Genomic DNA, 26,107 nt, shown 5'->3' on the forward strand with positions numbered 1-26,107 from the left:
ACATTAGTTCAAATGATAATGTCTAGTCCGGTGCAGAAATGACAGGCGTTGTGACTAGCTTAGCCTTCAGAGTCTCAAAGGCCTGCAAACACTCTGTGTCAAAGACAAATGGTGTATCAGCAGCTAGCAGGTTACTCAGAGGTTTTGCAATTTTTGAAAAATCTTTTATAAACCTTCTGTAGAATCCTGCATGTCCCAGAAAACTTCTGATTGCCTTAACATTGGTGGGTGGTGGTAATTTTTTGATTACCTCCACCTTAGCTTGATCCACCTCTATGCCTTTGTTCGAAATTTTATGCCCAAGAACAATTCCTTCAGTCACCATAAAGTGACATTTTTTCCAGTTTAAAACCAGGTTAGTCTCTTGGCATCTTTGCAGAACAAGTGCTAGATGATCAAGACAGGAGCTGAATGAGTCTCCAAATACTGAGACGTTATCCATGAAGACTTCCAGAAATTTTTCCATCATATCAGAGAAGATAGAGAGCATACATCTCTGAAAGGTTCCTGGTGCATTACACAGACCAAAGGGCATTCTTCTGTAGGAAAATACTCCAGATGGACATGTGAATGTTGTTTTCTTTTGATCCTGGGGATCGACTGCAAGTTGGTTGTAGCCTGAGTAGCCATCCAGAAAGCAGTAATAGTCATGACCTGCTAGCCTTTCTAGCATTTGGTCTATGAATCGTAAAGGACAATGATCCTTTCTGGTGGCTGTATTGAGTCTTCTATAGTCAATACATATACGCCACCCTATAACTATTCATTTTTTTCATTATGAACCATTGTCATGCCTCCTTTTTTGGTGGTAGTAGTTTGAGCTCGGGTTTAGGAGGTTTCTCGTCTTCCTGAGAAATTTTCAGAGGTTCTTTTATTTCCTCTGGTTCCTCCAGATCAAGCTGAACATCTTTAAAGATATCCTCTAGCTCTGATTCGAGACTCTCAGCCATACTGATCTCCTGTACCAGGGAGTCAACAATATCAACACGCATGCAGTCTTTTGATGTGTCTGGGTGCTTCATTGCTTCAACAACATTCAGCCTAAACTCATCTTCATTGACTCTCAGGGTTACTTTCCCTTTTTGGATGTCAATGAGGGTTCGTCCAGTTGCTAGGAAAGGTCTTCCTAGAATGAGAGTTGCATTCTTGTGCTCCTCCATTTCCAACACTACAAAGTTAGTGGAAAAGACGAATGGCCCAACTGTGACAATCATGTCTTCAATCACACCTGAAGACATATCCTGGTTGGTTTGACCTCTTCAGTCAAGCCAAGCTTTCTAATAGTGGATGCAGAGATTAGGTTGATACATGCCCCAAGATCACATAGAGCTGTCTTGGTGCAGGTACCCTCTAATGTGCATGGTATCATAAAGCTTCCAAGATCCTTAAGCTTCTCTGGTGAGCTCTTTAAAATGATTGCACTGCATTCTTTAGTGAGAAGAAATTTTTCAGTTTCTCTCCAATCCTTCTTATGACTTAAGATCTCTTTCATAAACTTAGCATAAGAGGGTATTTGCTCAAGTGCTTCTGCAAACGGAATCTTGATTTCAAGAGTCCTGAGATAGTCTGCAAAGTAGGCAAATTGTTTATCCTGTTCCGCTTGGCGGAGTTTCTGAGGATAAGGTATTTTGGCTTTGTATTCTTCAGCCTTGGTTGCTGCAGGTTTATTTCCTACAGAGGTAGGTTGAGAAGCCTTCTTGAGCGAGTTATTATCAGCACTTGCAAGTGTCTGACCCCTCATAGGCATTTGAATGCTAGGATTGAGGGCTGGATTGGCTTTTAACGCCAGATTCCCTTCCTTTTCTGGCATTTGTACGCCAGAACTGAACATGTGTTGGGCGTTTAACGCCAATTTTTCTCCCTTTTCTGGCATTTGAAATCCAGAACTAGGTGTCCACTGGGTGTTTAACGCCAGTTTTTCACCCCTTTTTGGTGTTTGAATGCCAAAATCATTCCTCTCTGGGCTCTTACTGTCCTTAGAGGGATTTTGGGTAGCATTCTGCTCATCCTCTATTATTTGTTCTTTTCTTGGCTTTCTGCTGCTTTGAGTTGAGGTATTCAATGTTTTTCCACTCCTTAATTGAACTGCTTGGCACTCTTTTGTTATCTGTTTTGATAACTGCTGTCTTGTCTGGTCAAGTTGTGCTTCCATGTTCCTGTTAGAATTCCTAGTGTCTTGTAACATCTCTTTAAATTCTGCCAATTGTTCTGTCAGATAACATAAATGCTGATTGATTTCAGTAACTTGTTCTAGAGGACAAAGTTCAGTGGACACTGCCTTAGCCCCTTGTTTTATGGAGGACTCGCTACTTAAGTACAGATGCTGATTTCTAGCAACTGTATCAATGTGCTCTTGAGCCTCTTCAATTTTTTTCTCATGTGTATAGATCTGAGCTTTTGCTGTAAGCCCGTAGTAGAAGATGTCTATCTGCACCCATTCTGAAAACATTTCAGAGGGGCATTTCCTTAGCATCTCTTTGTACCTCTCTCAAGCATTGTAAAAGGATTCATTATCCTCTTGTTTAAAGCCTTGGATGTCCAGCCTTAGCTATGTCATCCTCTTAGGAGGGAAATATTGATTCAGGAATTTGTCTGACAACAGTTTCCATGTTCTTATGCTAGGTTTAGGTTGGTTATTTAACCACCTGTTAGCTTGGTCTTTTACAGCAAATGGAAACAGTAATAATCTGTAGACATCCTGATCTACTTCCTTATCATGTACTGTGTCAGAACTGTGCCAGAAACTCAGTAGGTTCTTCTTGTGGAAGACCGAAATACTGGCAATTTTGCTGCACCATGATAATGAGCTGAGGATTCAACTCAAAACTACTGACTCCAATGGAGGGTATACAGATACTACTCCCATATGAAGAAGTAGTGGGGTTAGCATATGACCCCAGAGTCCTTCTGGACTGTTCATTTCCACTTAGGTCCATAATGGAGAAAGGGAGATGATGTGGATTTATTTTATTTATTTTATTATATTTATTTAAATTTTTTTCCGAAATAATAAAATAAAATAAATAAAAAAACTAAAATAAAAAAAGATTTAAAAATATTTTATGAGAATTTTCGAAAAAAATGAGGAGAGAGAAAGTGGTTAGGATGTTTTTGAAAAAGATACGATTTTAAAAACCTTAAAAGGATATGATTTGAAAAATTTTGACCAAGTCAACCCAAGGGATTCGAAAATTATGAGCAATTAAAGGAGAAGATATTTTTTTATTTTTGAATTTTATTATGAAAGAGAAAAACACAAAAAAGACACAAGACTTAAATTTTTCAGATCCAATGTTCCTTGTTTTCAAAAATTTTGGAGGGAAAACACTAAGGCACACCAAACTTAAAAATTTTAAGATCAAAACACAAAGAAGACTCAAGAACACTTTGAAGACTCACAAGAACAACAAGAACAAAAGAAAGAACACCAAACTTAAAATTTTAGAAAACCAAAATAAAATTTTTGAAAACTAAAGAGAAATTAAGAAGAGAACACCAAACTTAAGATTTGGCACAAGATTTAATCAAGGAAAAATTATTTTTAAAAAGATTTTAGAAAGGAAGACTCAAAGGGGAAACTATTTCCAAGAAAATAGACACATTCAATAAATGCAAGGATTGAACAGATAAAAACTATTTTTTTAGATGACAAAAACACAAAGGACACCAAACGTAAAACATGCAACTAGACTCAATGAGAAACTAAAAATTAATAGAGAAAAATAATATTTTTGAAGAAATTTTTTTTTGAAAAGAAAGTAAAAGACTCTAAACCAAAAAGACAAATTTTTCCTAATCTAAGTAACAAAGTAAACTGTCAGTTGTTCAAACTCGAACAATCCCCGGCAACGGCGCCAAAAACTTGGTGCACGAAAATTACACTCACACTATGTAATTCTGCACAACTAACCAGCAAGTGCACTGGGTCGTCAACGTAATACCTTACGTGAGTAAGGGTCGATCCCACGGAGATTGCCGGCTTAAAGCAAGCTATGGTTATCTTATTATTCTTAGTCAGGATATCAATAGTGGTTCTTAGTTTTAATTGTAAAAAGTGAAAGAGCATGAAATGAATACTTGTTACGCAGTAATGGAGAATGGGTTGGAGTTTTGGAGATGCTCTGTCCCTTGAATTTCTACTTTCCTACTGTCTTCTTCTTCACGCACGCAGGTCTCCTTCCATGGCAAGCTGTATGTTGGTGGATCACCGTTGTCAATGGCTACCAGCCGTCATCTCAGTGAAATGGGTCCATGTACATGGCTAATCATCTATTGGTTCTCACTAATGTTAGAATAGGATCCATTGATCCTTTTGCGTCTGTCACCACGCCCAGCATTCATGAGTTTGATGCTCGTCACAGTCATCCCTTCCCGGATCCTACTCGGAATACCACAGACAAGGTTTAGACTTTCTGGATCTCAAGAATGCTACCAATTGATTCTAGCTTATACCACGAAGACTCTGATCTCACGGATATGAATGCTCTGTTGTCAGGAGAGGCAGTCAAACTCGTGAGCCAGGAACCCAAGAGACATCTATTCAATCTAAGGTAGAACAGAAGTGGTTGTCAGGCACGCGTTCATAGGTTGAGAATGCTGATGAGTGTCACAAATCATCACATTCATCATGTTGAAGTGCGAATTAACATCTTAGAATAGAAACAAGCGTGATTGAATAGAAAACAGAAATAATTGCATTAATTCATCGAGACACAGCAGAGCTCCTCACCCCCAACCATGGGGTTTAGAGACTCATGCCGTCAAAGATACAAATTCATATGTAAAATGTCATGTGGTACAAAATAAATCTCTAAAAGTAGTTTTTATACTCAACTAGTAACCTAGGTTTATAGAAAATGAGTAAACTAAGATAGATAGTGCAGAAATCCACTTCTAGGGCCCACTTGGTGTGTGCTAGGGCTGAGCATTGAAGCTTTCACGTGCATAGGCTATTCTTGGAGTTAAACGCCAGTTTGTAACCTGTTTTTGGCGTTTAACTCTGGTTTGTAACTTGTTTTTGGCGTTTAACGCCAGAATAGGGTGGAAAGCTGGCGTTGAACACCAGTTTGTGTCGACTAAAATTGGGCAAAGTATGGACTATTATATATTGCTGGAAAGCCCTGAATGTCTACTTTCCAATGCATTTGAGAGCACGCCATTGGATAGCTGTAGCTCCAAAAATTCCATTTCAAGTGCAAGGAGATCAGAATCCAACTGCATCTGCAGTCGTTTTTCAGCCTCTAAATCAGATTTTTGCTCAGGTCCCTCAATTTCAGCCAGAAAATACGTGAAATAACAGAAAAATACACAAACTCATAGTAAAGTCCAGAAATGTGAATTTTTCATAAAAACTAATAAAAATGTACTAAAAAGTAGCTAGATCCTACTAAAAACTATGTGAAAACACCCCCAAAAAGCATATAAAATATCCGCTCATCAGTTTCCTCATGATGACAAGTCATCTTAGGCTAGTTTTACTAGCATTTTTACTTATTTTTATTAGGTTTCATGCACTTTCTTGCACAATAAGTAAGTGATTGGACTGGAATTTCATGTTTACCTTGATTCAATCAAATATCATTAATTTTATATAAAATCATGAGATTTATGCAAGAATTAGGTGATTATTATGAATGATGCAAAATCTTTTGATTTTGGTGAGACTTTAATTGCATGTTTGGTTGATTTCAGGTGAAAAAATGGAGAGAAAGAAGGGCAGTGCAGAGTAACGCTACGTTCAAGTAAAGAACGCCACGCTCTCTAGCGACGCGCACGCGTAGAGGACACTTACGCGTCAGGCAATGATTTTTGAAGATCCACGCGTACGCGTGCATGACGCGTATGCGTAGATGTGATTGGTGCTCATTTTCATAGAGAGCGGTACATTGGCTTAATGAGCGTTTTTGGGCAATCTCAAATTTGGGATTGAAAGTTTTGCAACTGACGCGCACGCATACATGACATGCACGCGTCGACGGAGCATCTGGGATGAAGCACGCACACGCGTGAGTGGTGCGAAAGCTTCGAATCAACATTTTGCCATCCACGCACGCGCCCAGGGGACGCGCAAGCATGGGGAGCGTTCATCTCGCGAACGTAGCGCTCATTAAACAAACGCGACCCATGGGTGCGAAGCATGCATACGCGTAATGATGCATTCAACGAGCAAGGACACGCACGCGCAGGAGACGCATACGCGTGGGTGAACACTGCGCTCAATTTGAAAAGGCTCCATTCTCCTGGAAGCTGCATCCTGACCCACTGCAACAGAGGACAAAAAGCCCACTCCAAGTACTTGATGACTGAATTAGAAAGTGTATAAATAGGAGAGAATTTGATTTCATTAGACCTTCTTTTCCTTTCACTTTGATCGTCCTTTTTTATTTTCCTTTTAGCTCTTCTTTTAGGAACTCTGTAGAATTTTAGAACTGAGCTTATTCTTCTTTCTGTATTCTTCTGCTGCAATTTCTTTTATGTTTTGGTTTTACTTGAGCTATTATGAACTAAACCCCAAATTCATTAGAGGGAGGAGCTCTATTGTAATTCCAATGAATCAATGAAATTCTTCTTCTTCTAATTTATTTTTGTAGCTATTGGATATCTTCTGTTTTGATTTATAATTCCTCACTCCGGAAGGAGGTTGAATTCAATTGAATGCTTGTGTAAGCCTCGGAAGGGGAATCACTTGCATTAGAATTGGAGCTCTATCCTTCACTACTCTCTTGATCAACACCATTCGGGAGGAATTGAGAACTTGAGAGTTAGTGTGGCTTATGGATGAGAGATTTGCACTTAACCTCTTCTCATGACAATTGGATCAAGGAATTGGCAAGATTGATTGTGATTAGAGAGATTGGATTGCCAAGGAATTGGGATCCAATCAATTTCAATCCGCCATAGATCTACCATATGATTGAGAAAGGAGTTGAGACCAATTTGATTCAGGAAGGATTACAATATCTCCAATCCTTGATGAATCACTTTCTTTGAATTTCTTTACCCTAGAGTTCTCTTATTTACTGCGATCTGCATTTTCCAGTTCTGTTTTAATTCCCAGCACCTAGTTCCCTTTATAATTCATGCAATTTAAGTTTCCTGGCTATTTAGATTCTGCAATTTAAATTTCTTGCACTTTAAGTTCCAGTTATTTACCTTTCTTGCAATTTAGGTTTCAGCTATTTTAATCTCTTGCACTTTAAGTTTCAGCCATTTAAGCTTCCTGCAATTTACTTTTCTGTCAATTTTCATTCTGCACTTTAGTTTACTTTCAATTTACCTTCTGTCAACCAATTTCCACTCAAATCATCAACTGTCTGCTTAACTAAATTCATCACCTAAATAAAATTTCTTGATCCATCAATCCTTGTGGGATCGACCTCACTTTTGTGAGTTTTACTACTTGATTCGACCCGGTACACTTGCCGGTAAGTTTGTGTGGAATCATTTTTTATATTAACAATGATTAAGTAAGGTGATAATCTAGATTAAGCATTTTCTTTTGTTTTTGCTAAGCACACTAACTGTTTGAGTTTTTGTTTCTATTAACCATAACCTCACTCTAGCAACAGAGTGCCCTGCTTTTGTATTTTGGTTTGTTTGTATTTGTATGCCAGGTGGGAGAAGATGTGAGTCCAACTTTTTTGATTTTGAGCCAAAGAGAAAATTCTTGAGATTGAGAAGAGAAGCAAGAGGGAAAGGAGTTATTGGAGAAAAATCAAAGAAAGAAAATCAAGAGATGGAGGGTAACCTTCCTAATCCATCAGAGGATGTGGCCAACAACAATGGCCAACCTCAAAGAAGAGTTTTAGCTTCCTATACCATCCCCAAACCAAGAAACTATGGGAGTAGCATCTTAACCCCCAATGTCCATGCTAATAACTTTGAACTCAAGCCTCAATTGATCACCCTAGTCCAAAATAATTATCAATATGGAGGAAGTGCTGCTGAAAATCCAAACCAACATCTCTCTGTGTTCTTGAGGATTTGTGACACTGTCAAAACCAATGGAGTCCACCCTGACATCTACAAGCTCTTACTATTTCCATTCTCACTGAGAGACAAAGCCACACATTGGCTAGAAACCTTTCCTAAAGAGAGCATCACCAACAAGGATGATTTAGTTAAAAAATTTCTAGCAAAATTCAATCCCCCTCAAAGAGTCATTAAGCTAAAAACTGATGTGCAAACCTTTAGGCAATTAGAAGGAAAATCATTGTATGAAGCCTGAGAGAGGTATAAAGCTTTGATCAGAAGGTGTCCAGAGGGAATGTTCAGTGAGTGGGTGGAGATACAAAATTTTTATGAAGGCTTGACTATGAGTTCAAGGAAAGCCTTGGATTATTCTTCAGGAGGATCCTTGCAAATGATGAAAACTGCTCAAGAGGCACATGATCTTATAGACATGGTGGCCAACAATGAGTATTTCTACTCTTCTGAAAGACAAGCAGCTCCAAAGAGAGGTGTATTTGTGCTTGAAGGAGTTGATACAATCTTGGCTCAAAATAAGAATATGAATTAGCAACTCCAACAACAAATAGAAATGATGTAAAAAAGGATGGATGGCTTGCAGTAGTAAGCACAACTACTCAACCACCAGTGGTGTGGGGACAGTAAGAGGAGAGCTATGAGGAGCAGCAACCAGAACAAGTGCAGTATATGCACAATCAAGGAGCTGAACAGAATGATTTCTATGGAGACACTTACAACTCATCTTGGAGAAAACACCCTAATTTGAAGTGCAGAGAAAACCAGAACCAGCAACCTTGGCAAAGAAACTCCAACCAAAATAATTCCAGAAACACAAACCATCAAAACACTAACCAAAATCCATACAGAAAACCACAAAATAATCACCCCCATCAAATTACTATCCACCAAATAACCCATCAACTAACAAAAATAACTTTCATTCGCCATCTACATTACACACTCAACCACAACCACCCCAAGAATCCCAAAGAATCTCTAATTTGGAGATGATGATGGAGAAGATGATAAAGCACCAAGAATTGGCTAACAAGAACCATGAAGCCTCACTGAGAAATTTAGAGAGACAAATTGGACAGTTGTCTAAGCAAACAGCTGAAAAACCAACCAATGCATTCCCAAGTGACACCATTCCAAATCCCAAAGAAGAATGCAAAGCACTTCAACTAAGGAGTGGGAAAATTTTGGAGAATGATATAGGTGCTGGCCAGAAGCAAGTAGAGGAGGACAAGCATGACAAAGAGAGTTCCAAGAAGAAAGAGAAAGAGCCAAAAGCTTCAAAGAAGGGAAAGCAAGTAATGGAAGAGCATCCACATGAACAGAAGAAGGAGGTGAAGCCTTACATCCCTCCTCTGCCATATCCTCAAAGGTTGCAAAGGGAGCTCAAGGATCAATAATTTCCTATGTTTCTGGAGGTTTTTAGAAAGCTGGAAATTAATATCCCACTTGCTAAAGCATTGGAGCAGATGCCTCTATATGCAAAATTCCTCAAGGAGCTAATTAACAAGAAGAGAAGCTGGAATGAAAAGGAGACAGTGGTCTTGACCCAAGAATGCAGTGTAGTGATTCAAAAGGGCCTCCCACCAAAACTCATACCCTGGTAGCTTCTTTTTGCCTTGCACTATTGGCAACATATCCATTGATAAGGCACTGTGTGATCTAGGATCAAGTATCAATCTGATGCCTTTATCTATAATGAGAAGATTGTCTATGGAAGAAGTAAAGCCTACAAGGATGACCTTACAACTTGCTGATAGATCAATGGTAATCCCCAATGGAGTGGTTGAGAATCTCTTAGTCAAGGTGGATAAGTTCATATTTCCAGTAGATTTTGTGATCCTGGATCTAGATGAAGAGAGAGGTGATTCTATCATATTAGGAAGGCGTTTCCTAGCCACAGCAAGGGCCATCATTGTTGTGGAGAAAGGAGAGGTGACATTGAGAGCACATGATGAGTAGATCACTCTAAATGTCTTCAAGGAGATGCAGCATCCTGTTGAAAAGAAAGGTTGCATGAGAATTGAGGAGGAAGATATAAATTGGAAGGAAAAGCCTAAAGAGGCACTCATCAACTTACCCTTGGTGCAAAAGACTGATATTGAAGAAAAACAAAAGGGTCATGAGGAAGAGAAGGATGAGAAAGGACTACAAGAAGAGGTTACAAGATTGATCACTAAGAAGGCCCCTGACATAAAGCCTACTGCTAAGAAAGGAGGGTTACCAAAGAAAGAAAAGAAGAGCAAGAAAAAGATCCAAAATGGTGGAGAAACATGAAAATTCCAACCGAAGAGTTCTCAGAAGGAGACAAAGTGAAACTAATCTACCAACAGTTGGAGACATTTCCACAATCTGATGATTATTACACTGTCAACAAAATACTCTCGCTGGAACATATAGAGATTGTTCATCAAAGTACAGGAAGAAGGCTCACAGTGAGAGGAGACAAGCTGAGGCACTATAATCATCAGCCACCCTAACAAAGAACTGATGTCAAGCTAGTGACACTATAAGAGCGCTCCATGGGAGGCAGTCCATGATTTAATATTTTTGCTTTTATTTTAATGTCAATAATTAATGGTTCTTCTAGCATGAATTTGAGCTCTCATGGGTAGATTTGATGGCTGCACACATCATTTTTTTTAAGCATATATCTGAGTCCTAAGTTTGGTGTGCCTAGAGGCACTCTAAAATGGTCACAGAGCCAAGCACTACCTGGGAGATCTTTGAACAAAGTAGAAAGCATTCAGGAGCTGGGATAAATAAAGATGAAGGATGTCAAGCTAATAACAATAAACAAGCGCTTGTTGGGAGGCAACCCAACTGGAGGTAGTTCTCTTTTCCTAGCTAATTCAATAAAAGAGTTAAGTATGTTTATCTGCATTACAAGGAGCTAAGTTTGGTGTTGCACACCAAATCAATTTAAGGGTGAATGTTGAGAGCTAAGTTTGGTGTTCCACCAAAAAGTTCATTAAAACCCCATTTCAAACCCTCTACATAAATGGTCGTTGGATCTAAACAATCAGGGAAACTACTTAACCATTGATTACTTTATAGTTATAGTTTGTTTTCTTTAATATAAGCACAAGGTTTCATCTGATGCATAACAGACAATGGCAAGGAACTAAGTTTGGTGTTCACACACCAAAGTAAGTTCAAAAGCCTACAAATATTCATGCATGCTTAATCATTTTTTAAGTGCTTAGGGAACAAGAAACTTCCACTAGCATTGTAGAAAATTATTCAACCTTTTGGAAGGACTGTACATCATCAACAAGAAAAGCACAAAAGCTGAGGAGGATGATAAAGGACTAAGCAAGAAGATGCCAAAAGGTTGTATTGTTACTCAACTATTTATGCCCGAAAGCGCTAATTGTGCCCCTTTCTGATGTAGTTTACCCGTGTCTGCATTTTGTTTCTTTACTATTTTTTTTATGATTTGCATTAAGATTCTGGTCTAAGTGCTTGCTTTCATTCTTATCTACTTGAATACATGTCTTGTTCCCCTCTGCATGAATAAGAGAAAATGTTGAAACAGAAGTGAAAATAGGCCAATTTGATAGGGATGATAATAAAGTTCAGTGGTGGTATATTGCTTGAGTAAGCTCACTAATAAAGGATAAAAGTTAGAATGTGTCTTTATATTATGAACTAGGCTACTGTTTGTGAACTCTTAATTAATAATTATCCTTGGAAAAAGAAGAAGTAAGAAGTAAAGAAAGGAAAGCCAAGAATTGGCAACAAACAAATGAAAGAAACAAATAACAAGGCTAGACACCAATAGCTTGGACCTTAGGACATATGTCTGTGATGCTTTTTATGCTGGGATCTGCTTGGACAATTAGGTTCTAAGGAGTATTTTAAAACTTGATAACTTGGGTTAATTAATCTGGGATTATCAACCGAAAGTCCATTATCAAGAGCAACCTAGTTACAAGGCATTTAGTAACCCAAAGAGGTGCTGGGCATCAATGTCTTAGGATGAATTTTGAGCCAAGTGTCTGTGGTGAAGATGTGTTGACTGAAAAACAAAGCTAAAAAGCTGATGCAACACATAACACTTAGCTGTGAATAAAAGTGTAAGCTTCTCAGTAGAAAAACAAAAGAAAATCAAACACCAAGGATGGATGAATCATAAGGTTCACAACAGCAACTTTGGTTGCCATTTAAAGGGACATTTCAATTCTGAAATCTAATAAAAGCAGAGCTTCAACAACATCTACATGAAACCCCATGAACTTTAGCTGAATGCTTTCAAATAAGGGTGATTATATCTTTCTATTTTCTTTCATTTTTCTCATATTCGACTGCTTGCTTGGGGACAAGCAAGATTTAAGTTTGGTGTTGTGATGACAAGTCATCTTAGGCTAGTTTTACTAGCATTTTTACTTGTTTTTATTAGGTTTCATGCACTTTCTTACACAATAAGTAAGTGATTGGAGTGAAATTTCATGTTAACCTTGATTTAATCAAACATCATAAATTTTATAAAAAATCATGAGATTTATGCAAGAATTAGGTGATTATTATGAATGATGCAAAACCTTATAATTTTGGTGAGACTTTGATTGCATGTTTGGTTGATTTTTCTAGCGACGCGCACGCTTAGAGGACATTTACGCGTCGGGCAATGATTTTTGAAGATCCACGCTTACACGTGCATGACTCGTACGCATAGATGTTATTGGCACTCATTTGCATAGAGAGCGCTATGTTGACTTAATGAGCATTTTTGGGCAATTTCAAATTTGGGATTGAAAGTTTTGCAACCGATGCGCACGCATACATGACGCGCACACGTCGATGGAGCATCTGGGATGAAGCACGCACACGCGTGAGTGGCGCAGAAGCTTGGAATCAACATTTTGCCATTCATGCGCACGCGCAGTGGACTCGCATGCGTGGGGAGTGTTCATGGTGCGAACGTAGCACTCATTGAACGAACACTATCAAGGACGCATCAGGGCAAAGCATGCATACGCGTAATGATGCATTCAGCGAGCAAGGACCCGCACGCGCAGGAGACGCATACGCGTGGGTGAATGAACGCTGCGCTCAATTTGAAAATGCTCTGTTCTCCTGGAAGCTGCATCCTAACCCACTGCAACAGAGGCCAAAAAGCCCACTCCAAGTACTTGATGACTGAATTAGAAAGTGTATAAAGAGGAGAGAATTTGATTTCATTAGGACCTTGTTTTCCTTTCACTTTGATCGTCCTTTTTTATTTTCCTTTTAGCTCTTCTTTTAAGAACTCTGTAGAATTTTAGATCTGAGTTTATTCTTCTTTCTATTTTCTTCTGCTGTAATTTCTTTTCTGTTTTGGTTTTACTTGAGCTATGATGAACTAAACACCAAATTCATTAGGGGGAGGAGTGATGTGTGAGCATCTTGTATATCTTTTCCTAGTGAATTTGCATCTAATTTGTTGAGTTTAATTAAGAATTAATTATATTTTAGCCACTATGGATGCTATTTTGAGTTTTGTGCAATATTATTTATTTTAGGTAGCATTCGGAAGAATTTGATGAAGTTTCTGCAGAGAAGAAGAAGAAACCAAAGTGATAACCAGCGAAGACCGACGCGGACGCATGGCTCACGCGACCGCGCAGAATGGAGAAATCGCAATGACGCGATCGCGTGCCTGACGCGAACGCGTGGACTGGAATCTGCACAAATGACGCGAGCGCATGGACGACGCGGACGCGTCACATGCGCGATCTGCAAAAATACAAATGACGCTGGAGGCAAATTCTGGGCTATTTTGACCCACTTTCCAGCCCAGAAAACACAGATTAGAAGCTGCAGAATGGACAAAGCAAGTGGTCCCCACCCATCAACTGAAAATCTGTTCATTAATTCAAATTTAAATTCAAATCTTATATTTTAGGAAAAGATATTATCTTAATTTAAAATATTAGATTTTAAATTAATTAGGATTAGTTATAAAAATGGAAGACTTCTCTTCTATTAGATGACATTAGAAGGATTCCATTAGGGAATTCTATACTAATTTTCTCTCTTTTCCATGAGCAACTAATCCTCCACTGTTAAGGTTAGGAGCTCTGTCTATTTGTATGGATTGATTTTATTACTTTTTCTATTTTAATTTATGTTTTGGATTTATATTTAAGAATTGTTTTCGCTCTTTATCTTATGAATTTGGGTGGAATGGAAGTATGACCCTCTTTCTATTTGAGTTCTTGTAAAACTTGGAAAAGCTCTTTACTTGAACAGCAGCTTGAAAACATATTCTCCTAAATTTTAATTATTTGGATTTAATGGGATACGTGACATATAATTCCCTTATTTTGGGTAATTAGAGTTTTTGTGGCATGCAAACTGGAATTTGATCATGTACCCTTTAATTGGAATTAATTGACTAAGGAATCGGCAGTTAATGAATTTTAGAGGAGACTACAAAGGTTTAAGGAATTAGGGTCTAGTCACATATAGTTTGCCATAAATTAAATCCTACATAATTAAAATAGTTAGTAAGAAAAGTTAATCCGGAAAAATAGATAACTCTAAAGCCTTAACTGTTTATCCATATTTTATTCCCAATTTATTTAATTGTCTATACTTGTGATATTTTGAATTCAAACTTAAACCTTTTGAACATCTCAAAACCAATTTCTGCTTGCCTAACTAAGCCAATCAATCAATCATTGTTGCTTAATCCATCAATCCTCGTGGGATCGACCCTTACTCACGTAAGGTATTACTTGGTACGACCCGGTACACTTGCCGGTTAGTAGTGTGGGTTGTAAAATACCGCACCAAGGAGCTCTATTGTAATTCCAGTGAATCAATGAAATTCTTCATCTTCTCAATTCATTTTTGTAGCTATTGGATATCTTCTGTTTTGATTTAGAATTCCTCACTCCGGAAGGAGGTTGAATTCAATTGAATGCTTGTTTGAGCCTCGGAAGGGGAATCACTTGCATTAGAATTTGAGCTCTATCCTTCACTACTCTCTTGATCAACACTATTCGGGAGGAATTGAGATCTTGAGAGTTAGTGTGGCCTATGGATGAGAGATTTGCACTTAACCTCTTCAAATGACAATTGGATCAAGGAATTGGCATGATTGATTGTGATTAGAGAGATTGGATTGCCAAGAAATTGGTATCCAATCAATTTCAATCCGCTATAGATCTTCTGAATGATTGAGAAAGGAGTTGAGACCAATTTGATTCAGAAAGGATTACAATATCTCAAATCCCTGATGAATCACTTTCTTTGAATTTCTTCACCCTTGAGTTCTCTGATTTACTACGATCTGCATTTGCCAGTTCTGTTTTTATTCCTAACACCCAATTCCCTTTATAATTCATGCAATTTAAGTTTCCTGGCTATTTAGATTCTGCAATTTAAATTTCTTGCACTTTAAGTTCCAGTTATTTACCTTTCCTACAGTTTAAGTTTCAGCTCTTTTAATTTCTTGCAATTTAAGTTTAAGCCATTTAAGCTTCCTGCAATTTACTTTTTTGTAAATTTTTATTTTGCACTTTAGTTTACTTGCAATTTACCTTCTATCAACCAATTTCCACTCAAATCATCAACTGTCTGCTTAACTAAATTCATCACCTAACTAAAATTTCTTGATCCATCAATATCTGTGGGATCGACCTCACTTTTGTGAGTTTTACTAATTGATACGACCCGGTACACTTGCCGGTGAGTTTGTGTGGAATTGTTTTTTCCCTCATTACCTCACTGGCGTTCAACTTTGATACTCTTTTCGGAGTGTTCTATTTTCATTGCTCTGAATTCTGTCTCTTGACTGATGCACATGATCATGACTCTAACAACTGAAACAAAATGAAAATAAATGGTTGAGTAAAGTTGGATTGCCTCCCAACAAGCACTCTTTTAGAGTCACTAGCTTGACCTTTAGCTCCTTACGAAGGTGAGTATGGGCTCAGATTTTCGCCCTTAACAATGAATTTTCTGTCTGTCCTCTCATGATTGAGCTCTACATGCTCTAGAGATAGGACATGACTCACTGTGTGTGGTAAGACTGGCTTCTTAGTGAAGACAACTCTCATGCCAGTGAGAGGCCTTCAGTCGGAACTTTCTTGTCCCTCCAGCCTTTAGGTACTTTAATTTTAGTTCCTTTGTGCTTAGAGCTTGTTGAGGGCTGCCCAACAACAAACTTAGAATTGATGTCTGGGGGCTCTGCAGAGCTTTGCACAGAAAGAGAGGTTTGGCACACTAGGTGTTGCACAGTTATCTCTCTTTTAGAGGGAGAGCTAGGATGAGGCATCTTGAATAAATTGTGATTCTCCCCTAACTTTAGGGTTAGTTCTCCCTTAGCCACATCAATGAGAGCATTAGTTGTGGCTAGGAAAGGTCTTCCAAGTATGACACAGTCATCCTCATCTTTTCCTATGTCCAAGACTATGAAGTTTGCAGGAATGTAGTGGTTTTCAACTTTAACCAAGACATCCTCCACTAAGCCATATGGCTTTTTCATGGTCTTGTCTGCCATCTCAAATGAGACGTGTGCAGCTTGTTCCTCAAGTATGCGCAGCTTCTCCATTACAGATAGTGGCATGAGGTTAATGCTTGAACCTAGGTCACACAGAGCCTTTTCAAAGGTTATAGTGCCTATAGTGCAAGGAATCAGAAAGCGTCTAGGATCTGGAAGCTTCTGAGATAGCTTTTGCTGAACCAAAGCATGGAGTTCTTTAGTAATCAGTGGAGGTTCTTCCTCCAAAGGTTTTATACCAAATAGTTTAGCATTCAGCCTCATAAGAGCTCCTAGGTACCGAGCAACTTGCTCTTCCCTAGTGTCTTTATCCTCACTTAAAGATGAGTAGTCATCAGAGCCTATGCGCTATAGAAGTTCATTCAAAGGAACCTCAATCGTCTTTATGGTTTTCTTTAGTTCTGGGCTAGATGGTTCTTGAGTGGGATTTAGGCACTCAAAGGGTGTGCTTTGACTAGCGTTCAACGCTAGCTCTGTCAGCTTATTGGGCGTTGAACACCCTTGCTGTACACCCTGACTGGCGTTAAACGCCAGTCCCTCTAGCATTCTGGGCATTGAACTCCCAACAGGGATGTCCTTATTGGCATTCAACGCCAGCTTTCCTGGGTGAGTGGGCATTGAACGCCTAGTGAGGGGTTCCTCACTAGCGTTCAGCACCAGAATGGCTGCCTGGTTGGGCGTTGAACGCCCAGTGAAGGCTTCTTCACTAGCGTTCAATGCCTTCCCAGTCTCCTCCAATTTGGCCTCAACCTCCATGGTTATGGCCTTGCACTTTTCTCTAAGATTAACCTCAGTATTACTGGGAAGAGCATCAGGAGGGATCTCAGGGATCCTCTTGCTTAGATGACCAACTTGTACCTCCAAGTTTATAATGGAGGACCTTGTTTCATTAATGAAACTGTGGGTGGTCTTAGTGAGGCTGGAGACTAGAATAGCTAAGTCATAAAGGCTCTGCTTAGAGGTTTCCATATTCCCTTGAGAAGATGGGAATAGTGGTCTATTATTGAACCTATTCTGGTTCCTACTGATGAGCGGATAATTTATACGCTTTTTGGGCATTGTTTTTAGGTAGTTTTTATTAGGATCTAGCTACTTTTAGGGATGTTTTTATTAGTTTTTATGCAAAATTCACATTTCTGGACTTTACTACGAGTTTGTGTGTTTTTCTATGATTTCAGGTATTTTCTGGCTGAAATTGAGGGACCTGAGCAAAAATCTGATAGGAGGCTGAAAAAGGACTACAGATGATGTTGGATTCTGACCTCCCTGCATGCGAAATGGATTTTCTGGAGCTACAGAACTCCAAATGGTGCGCTTTTGATTCTGTTGGAAAGTAGACATTCAGGGTTTCCAGCAATATATAATAGTCCATACTTTATTCGAGCTTAGATGACGCAAACTGGTGTTCAACGCCAGCTCCATGCTGCATTCTGGAGTAAAACGCCAGAAACACGTCACAAACCAGAGTTAAACGCGAAGAACACGTTACAACTTGGCGTTTAACTCCAAGAGAAGACTCTGCATGTGTAAAGCTCGAGTTCAGGCCAAGCACACACCAAGTGGGCCCCAGAAGTGGATTTCTACATCAATTACTTATCTCTGTAACCCTAGTAGCTAGTTTAGTATAAGTTGAACTTTTTACTATTGTATTGGGGGTCTCTCTTAGACCATTTGGTCTTTTTGAACCATTAAGTCTTGGTTATCCTGGTTCTCTCTCTGGGGTTAGAACCAATGAATACCTTTATCACTTATGTATTTTCAACGGTGGAGTTTCTACACACCATAGATTAAGGTGTGGAGCTCTGCTGTTCCTCGAGTATTAATGCAAAGTACTATTGTTCTTCTATTCAATTTACGCTTATTCTTATTCTAAGATATCCATTCACACCCAAGAACCTGATGAATGTGATGATTATGTGATGCTCATCACCATTCTCACTTATGATCGTGTGCTTGACAACCACTTTCGTTCTACATACAAATAAGCTTGAATGAATATCTCTTGGATTCCTTAATCAGAATCTTCGTGGTATAAGCTAGAATCCATTGGCAGCATTCTTGAGAATCCGGAAAGTCTAAACCTTGTCTGTGGTATTCCGAGTAGGATTCAGGGATTGAATGACTGTGACAAGCTTCAAACTCGTGACTGTAGGGCGTGGTGACAATGCAAAAGGATAGTAAATCCTATTCGTACATGATCGAGAACCGACAGATGATTAGCCGTGCGGTGACAGCGCACCTGGACCATTTTCACTGAGAGGACGGATGGTAGCCATTGACAACGGTGATCCCCCAACATACAGCTTGCCATGAAAAGGAGTAAGAATGATTGGATGAAAGCAGTAGGAAAGCAGAGATTCAGAAGGAACACAGTATCTTCATGCGCTTATTTGAAATTTCCACCAATGAATTACATAAGTATCTCTATCTTTATTTTATGCTTTATTTATCTTTATATTCGAAAACCATTATAACCATTAGAATTCGCCTGACTGAGATTTACAAGATGACCATAGCTTGCTTCATACCAATAATCACCGTGGGATCGACCCTTACTCACGTAAGGTTTATTACTTAGACGACCCAGTGCACTTGCTGGTTAGTTGTGCGAAGTTGTGAAGAATGTGTGTGAACCATAGTATTGTGCACCAAGTTTTTTGGAGCCATTGCTAGGAATTGTTCGAGTTGTGAAAAGTATGAATCACAATTATGCCTATCAAGTTTTTGGCGCCATTGCCGGGGATTGTTTGAGTTTGGACAACTGACGGTTCATCTTGTTGCTCAGATTATGTAATTTTCTTCTTGTTTCAACCTTTATTTTATTTTCAAAAAGTTTTCAAAATTCTTTCAAAATTTTTCTTCTTTTTCGTTTTTCCAAAATTAATTTTTGAAAAAAAATCCAAAAAAAATTTTAAAAATAAAAAATATTTTGTGTTTCTTGTTTGAGTCTAGAGTCGATTTTTAAGTTTGGTGTCAATTTCATATTTTTATTTTTCTCAAAAATTTTCAAAAACTCATGCATGGTGTTCTTCATGATCTTCAAGTTGTTCTTGATAAGTCTTCTTGTTTGATCTTTATATTTTCTTGTTTTGTGTCTTTTGTTGTTTTTCATATGCATTTTTAAATCCATAATGTCTAAACATTGAAAATTTATAAGTTTGGTGTCTTGCATGTTTTTCTCTCTTGAAAATTTTAAGTTCTTGATGTTCATCATGATCTTCAAAGTGTTCTTGGTGTTCATCTTGACATTCATAGTGTTCTTGCATGCATTAGTTGTTTTGATTCATAATTTTTATGTCTTGAGTCATGTTGTTGTTTTTCTCTTTCCACATTAAATTAAAAAAAATTATCTTTTCCTCATTTTACTCATAAATTTCGAAATATTTGGGTTGACTTAGTCAAAAAATTTTAAAATAAGTTGTTTCTTGTTAGTCAAGTCAAGATTTAAATTTTAAAAATCTTATCTTTTCAAAACTTTTTCAAAAATCAAATCTTTTTCATTTTTCTTTCGTATTTTCGAAAATTTTAAAACATGTTTTTCAAAATTTTTTTCTTAATTTTATTTCATAATTTTCAAAAACTTTACTAACAATTAATGTGATTGATTCAAAAATTTGAAGTTTGTTACTTTCTTGTTAAGAAAGGTTCAATCTTTAAATTCTGGAATCATATCTTTTAGTTTCTTGTTAGACAAGTAATCAATTTTAATTTTAAAAATCAAATCTTTTTAATTTCCTTTTCAAATCTTTTTCAAAACAAATCTCAATCATATCTTTTCAATCATATATTTTTTCAAAATCAATTTCAAAAATCTTTTCTAACTCCTTATCTTTTCAAAATTGATTTTCAAATCTTTTTCAACTAACTAATTGACTTTTTGTTTGTTTTACTATTTCTTATCTTTTTCAAAACCACCTAACTACTTTCCTCTCTCTAATTTTCGAAAATTACCTCCCTCTTTTCCAAAAATCTTTTTATTTAACTAATTGTTTTAAATTTTAATTTTATTCCTTTTTATAAATTCGAATTTTAACTTTAATTTAAAATAAAAAAATAATTTTCTTTTATTTTAGTTAATTTTCGAAAACTCCTCTCTCATCTTCTTCTATTTATTTATATATCTACTAACACTTCTCTTCTACTCAAAATTCGAGCCCTCTTCTCCCATTTACCTGTGTTCGGATTTTCTTCTTATATTCTTCTACTCACATAAAGGAATCTCTATACTGTGGTAAAGAGGATCCCTATTATTATTTTCTGTTCCCTTCTTTTTCATATGAGCAGGAGCAAGGACAAGAATATTCTTGTTGAAGCAGATCCTGAACCTGAAAGGACTCTGAAGAAGAAACTAAGAGAAGCTAAAATACAACAATCCAGAGAAAACCTTACAGAAATTTTCGAAAAGGAAGAGGAGATGACAGCCGAAAATAATGACAACAACAATAATGCAAGGAGGATGCTTGGTGATTATACTACACCTACTTCCAATTTTTATGGAAGAAGCATCTCAATCCCTGCCATTGGAGCAAATAATTTTGAGCTGAAGCCTTAACTAGTTACCCTAATGCAACAGAACTGCAAGTTTCGTGGACTTCCATCAGAAGATCCTTTTCAGTTCTTAACTGAATTCTTGCAGATCTGTGATACTGTTAAGACTAATGGAGTAGATCCTGAAGTCTACAGGCTCATACTTTTCCCTTTTGCTGTAAGAGACAGAGCTAGAACATGGTTGGACTCACAACCTAAAGATAGCCTGGACTCTTGGGATAAGCTGGTCACGGCCTTCTTGGCCAAGTTCTTTCCTCCTCAAAAGCTGAGCAAGCTTAGAGTGAATGTTCAGACCTTCAGGCAAAAAGATGGTGAATCCCTCTATGAAGCTTGGGAACGATACAAGCAGTTGACCAAAAAGTGTCCTTCTGACATGCTTTCAGAGTGGACCATTTTGGATATATTCTATGATGGTCTATCTGAGTTCTCTATGATGTCACTGGACTATTCTGCAGGTGGATCCATTCACCTAAAGAAAACGCCTGTAGAAGCTCAAGAACTCATTGACATGGTTGCAAATAACCAATTCATGTACACCTCTGAGAGGAATCTTGTGAGGAATGAGACGCCTCAGAAGAAGGGAGTTCTTGAAATTGATGCTCTGAATGCCATACTGGCCCAGAACAAAATATTGTCCCAACAAGTCAATATGATATCTCAGAGTCTGAATGAATTGCAAAATGCATCCAACAATACTAAAGAGGCATCTTCTGAAGAAGAAACCTATAATCCTGAGAACCTTGCAATGGCAGAGGTGAATTACATGAGTGAAGCCTATGGAAACACCTATAATCCCTCATGGAGAAATCATCCAAATTTCTCATAGAAGGATCAACAAAAGCCTCAACAAGGTTTTAATAATGGTGGAAGAAACAGGTTTAGCAATAGCAAGCCTTTTCCATCATCTTCTCAGCAACAGATAGAGAATTCTGAGCAGAGTTCCTCTAGCTTAGCAAACATAGTCTCTGATCTATCTAAGGCCACTTTAAGTTTCATGAATGAAACAAGGTCCTCCATTAGAAACTTGGAGGCACAAGAGGGTCAGCTGAGTAAGAAAATCACTGAAACTCCTCCTAGTACTCTCCCAAGAAATACATAAGAGAATCCAAAAAGAGAGTGCAAGGCCATTGATATAATCAAAATGGCCAAATCCAAAGAGGAAGCGGAGGACGTGAATCCCAATGAGGAAGACCTCATGGGGCGTCCTCCAGACAGAAAGGAGTTCCCTATTGAGGACCTAAAGGAATCTGAGGCTCATATAGAGACCATAGAGATTCTATTAAACTTCCTTCTACCATTCATGAGCTTTGAGAACTATTCTTCTTCTGAAGAGGATGAAGATGTAACTGAAGAGTAAGTTGCTCAATATCTATGAGCCATCATGAAGCTGAATGCCAAGTTCTTTGGTAATGAGACTTGGGAAGATGAACCTCCCTTGTTCATTAGTGAACTAAATACATGGGTTCAGCAAACTCTACCTCAAAAGAAACAAGACCCTGGTAAATTTTTAATACCCTGTACCATAGGCACCATGACCTTTGAGAGAGCTTTGTGTGACCTAGGGTCAGGTATAAATCTTATGCCACTCTCTGTAATGGAGAAACTGGGGATCTTTGAGGTACAAGCTGCAAGAATCTCATTAGAGATGGCAGACAAGTCAATAAAACAAGCTTATGGATTGGTAGAGGATGTGTTAGTGAAGGTTAAAGGCCTTTACATCCCTGCTGATTTCATAATCCTAGACACTGGGAAGGATGAGGATGAATGCATCATCCTTCCAAGACCATTCCTAGCCACAACAGGAGCTGTGATTGATGTTGATAGAAGAGAGCTACTCTTTCAATTGAATGGGGACTACCTTGTGTTTAAAGCTCAAGGATCTTCCTCTGCAACCATGGAGAGGAAGCATGAAAAGCTTCTCCCAATACAGAGTCAAACAAAGCCCCCACAATCAAACTCTAAGTTTGGTGTAGGGAGGCCACAACCAAACTCTAAGTTTGGTGTTGAGAAGCCCCCACATTCATAATCTAAGTTTGGTGTTGGGAGGCCCTCATCATGCTCTGAACATTTGTGAAGCTCCATGAGAGCTCACTGTCAAGCTATTGACATTAAAAAAGCGCTTATTGGGAGGCAACCCAATTTTTTATTTATTTATCTACATTTCTATTGTTCTTTTATGTTTTATTAGGTTTATGATCATGTGGAGTCACAAAATAATTGCAAAATTAAAAACAGAATCAAAAACAGCAGAAGAAAAAGCACACCATGGAGGAAGAGTTGTCTGGCATTTAAACGCCAGAAACAAGCATCTGTCTGGCGTTTAACGCCAGAAACAAGCACTAAGCTGGCGTTTAACGCCAGAAACAAGCATCAGGCTGGCGTTAAACACCAGAAACAGGCTACATTTGGGCGGTTAACGCCAGAAACAAGCTACAGCTTGGCGTTAAATGCCAGGATTGCATACAGAGGGCATTTTACACGCCTAAAAGGTGCAGGGATGAGAAATCCTTTACACCTCAAGATCTGTAATGTGATGAGCGGATAATTTATACGCTTTTTGGCATTGTTTTTAGATAGTTTTTAGTAGGATCTAGCTACTTTTAGGGATGTTTTTATTAGTTTTTATGCAAAATTTACATTTCTGGACTTTACTATGAGTTTGTGTGTTTTCTGTGATTTCAGGAATTTTCTGGCTGAAATTGAGGGACCTAAGCAAAAATCTTAGTCAGGCTGAAAAAGGACTGCTGATGTTGTTGGATTCTGACCTCCCTGTACTCGAAATGGATTTTCTGGAGATACAGAACTCCAAATGACATGCTTTCAATTGTGTTGGAAAGTAAACATCCAGGGCTTTCCAGCAATTTATAATAGTCCATAAACTGGCGTTCAACGCCAGTTCCATGCTGTATTCTGGAGTAAAACGCCAGAAACACGTCACAAACTAGAGTTAAACGCCAAAAACACGTTACAACATGGCGTTTAACCCCAAGAGAAGCCTCTGCACATGTAAAGCTCAAGCTCAGCCCAAGCACACACCAAAGTGGGCCCCGGAAGTGGATTTTTGCACTAAGACTTATTTATGTAAACCCTAGTAACTTGTTTAGTATAAATAGAACTTTTTACTATTGTATTAGACATCTTGGTATCTATCTTTGGACGTTTAGTTCTTAGGCTTTGGAGGGTGGCCTCATGGCCATGCCTGGACTTCTATCGCTTATGTATTTTCAGCGGTAGAGTTTCTACACACCATAGATTAAGGTGTGGAGCTCTGCTGTTCCTCAAGTATTAATGCAATTACTATTATTCTTCTATTCATTTGATCTTATTCTTATTCTAAGATATTCGCTGTACTTCAACATGATGAATGTGATGATCCGTGACACTCATCATCATTCTCACTTATGAATGCGTGCCTGACAACCACTTCCGTTCTACCTTAGATCGAGCGCGTATCTTTTTGTCTCCATTCCGAAAGATCGGAGTCTTCGTGGTATAAGCTAGAATTATTGGCGGCCATTCCTAAGATCTGGAAAGTCTAAACCTTGTCTGTGGTATTCCGAGTAGGATCTGAGATGGGATGACTGTGACGAGCTTCAAACTCGCGAATGTTGGGCGTAGTGACGGATGCAACAGAATCACTGGATTCTATTCCAACATGATCGAGAACCGACAGATGATTAGCCGTGCTGTGACAGAGCATTTGGACCATTTTCATTGAGAGGATGGGAAGTAGCCATTGACAACGGTGACGCCCTACATACAGCTTGCCATAGAAAGGAGTAAGAATGATTGGATGAAAGCAGAGACTCAGAAGGAATAAAGCATCTCATACACTTATCTGAAATTCCCACAAATGATTTACATAAGTATCTCTATCTCTATTTTATGCTTTATTTATCTTTATATTCGAAAACTATTATAACCATTTGAATTCGCCTAACTGAGATTTACAAGATGACCATAGCTTGCTTCATACCAACAATCTCTGTGGGATCGACCCTTACTCACGTAAGGTTTACAACTTGGATGACCCAATGCACTTGCTGGTTAGTTGTGACAAAGTGTGATTCACGTTTGAGAGCTCCAAGTCTTTGGCACCATTGTTGATGATCACAATTTCGTGCAACAAGTTTTTGGTCACAACTTCGCACAACTAACCAGCAAGTGTACTGTGTTGTCCAAGTAATAAACCTTACGTGAATAAGGGTCGATCCCACGGAGATTGTCGGTATGAAGTAAGCTATGGTCATCTTGTAAATCTCAGTTAGGCAAATTCAAATGGTTATAATGGTTTTCAAAAATAAAGATAAATAAAGCATAAAATAGAGATAGAGATACTTATGTAAATCATTGGTGGGAATTTCAGATAAGTGTATGGATATGCTTTGTTCCTTCTGAATCTCTGCTTTTCTACTGCTTTCATCCAATCATTCTTACTCCTTTCTATGGCAAGCTGTATGTAGGGCGTCACCGTTGTCAATGGCTACTTTCCATCCTCTCAGTGAAAATGGTCCAAATGATCTGTCACAGCACGGCTAATCATCTGTCGGTTCTCGATCATGTTGGAATAGAATCCATTGATTCTTTTGTGTCTGTCACTATGCCCAACACTCGCGAGTTTGAAGCTTGTCACAGTCATCCCACCTCAGATCTTACTTGGAATACCACAGACAAGGTTTAGCCTTTCCGGATCTTAGGAATGGCCACCAATAATTCTAGCTTATACCACGAAGACTCCGATCTTTCGGAATGGAGGCTAAGAGATACGCGCTCGATCTAAGGTAGAACGGAAGTAGTTGTCAGGCACACGTTCATAGGTGAGAAAGATGATGAGTGTCACGAATCATCACATTCATCATGTTGAAGTGTAACGGATATCTTAGAATAAGAATAAGCTGAATTGAATAGAAGAATAATAGTAATTGCATTAATACTCGAGGAACAGCAGAACTCCTCCGTTGAAAATACATAAGTGATAAAGGTCCAGGCATGGCAGAATGGCCAGCCCCCAAAGTCTAAGAACTAAACGTCCAAAGATAGATACCAAGATTGACACACAATAGTAAAAAGTCCTATTTATACTAG

General features: G+C 38.3%; 1 non-coding gene across 1 annotated transcript; it reads right to left on the reverse strand.

Moving 5' to 3' along the window:
* Positions 1-21,293: 21,293 nt before the first annotated feature.
* Positions 21,294-21,401, reverse strand: LOC130937571 (small nucleolar RNA R71). The gene has a single exon (XR_009068784.1). It is a non-coding gene; the product is annotated as a small nucleolar RNA R71 (small nucleolar RNA).
* Positions 21,402-26,107: the final 4,706 nt, after the last annotated feature.

Source organism: Arachis stenosperma, chromosome 6 (genome assembly GCF_014773155.1).
Source record: "Arachis stenosperma cultivar V10309 chromosome 6, arast.V10309.gnm1.PFL2, whole genome shotgun sequence".
Classification (NCBI taxonomy): Eukaryota; Viridiplantae; Streptophyta; class Magnoliopsida; order Fabales; family Fabaceae; genus Arachis; species Arachis stenosperma.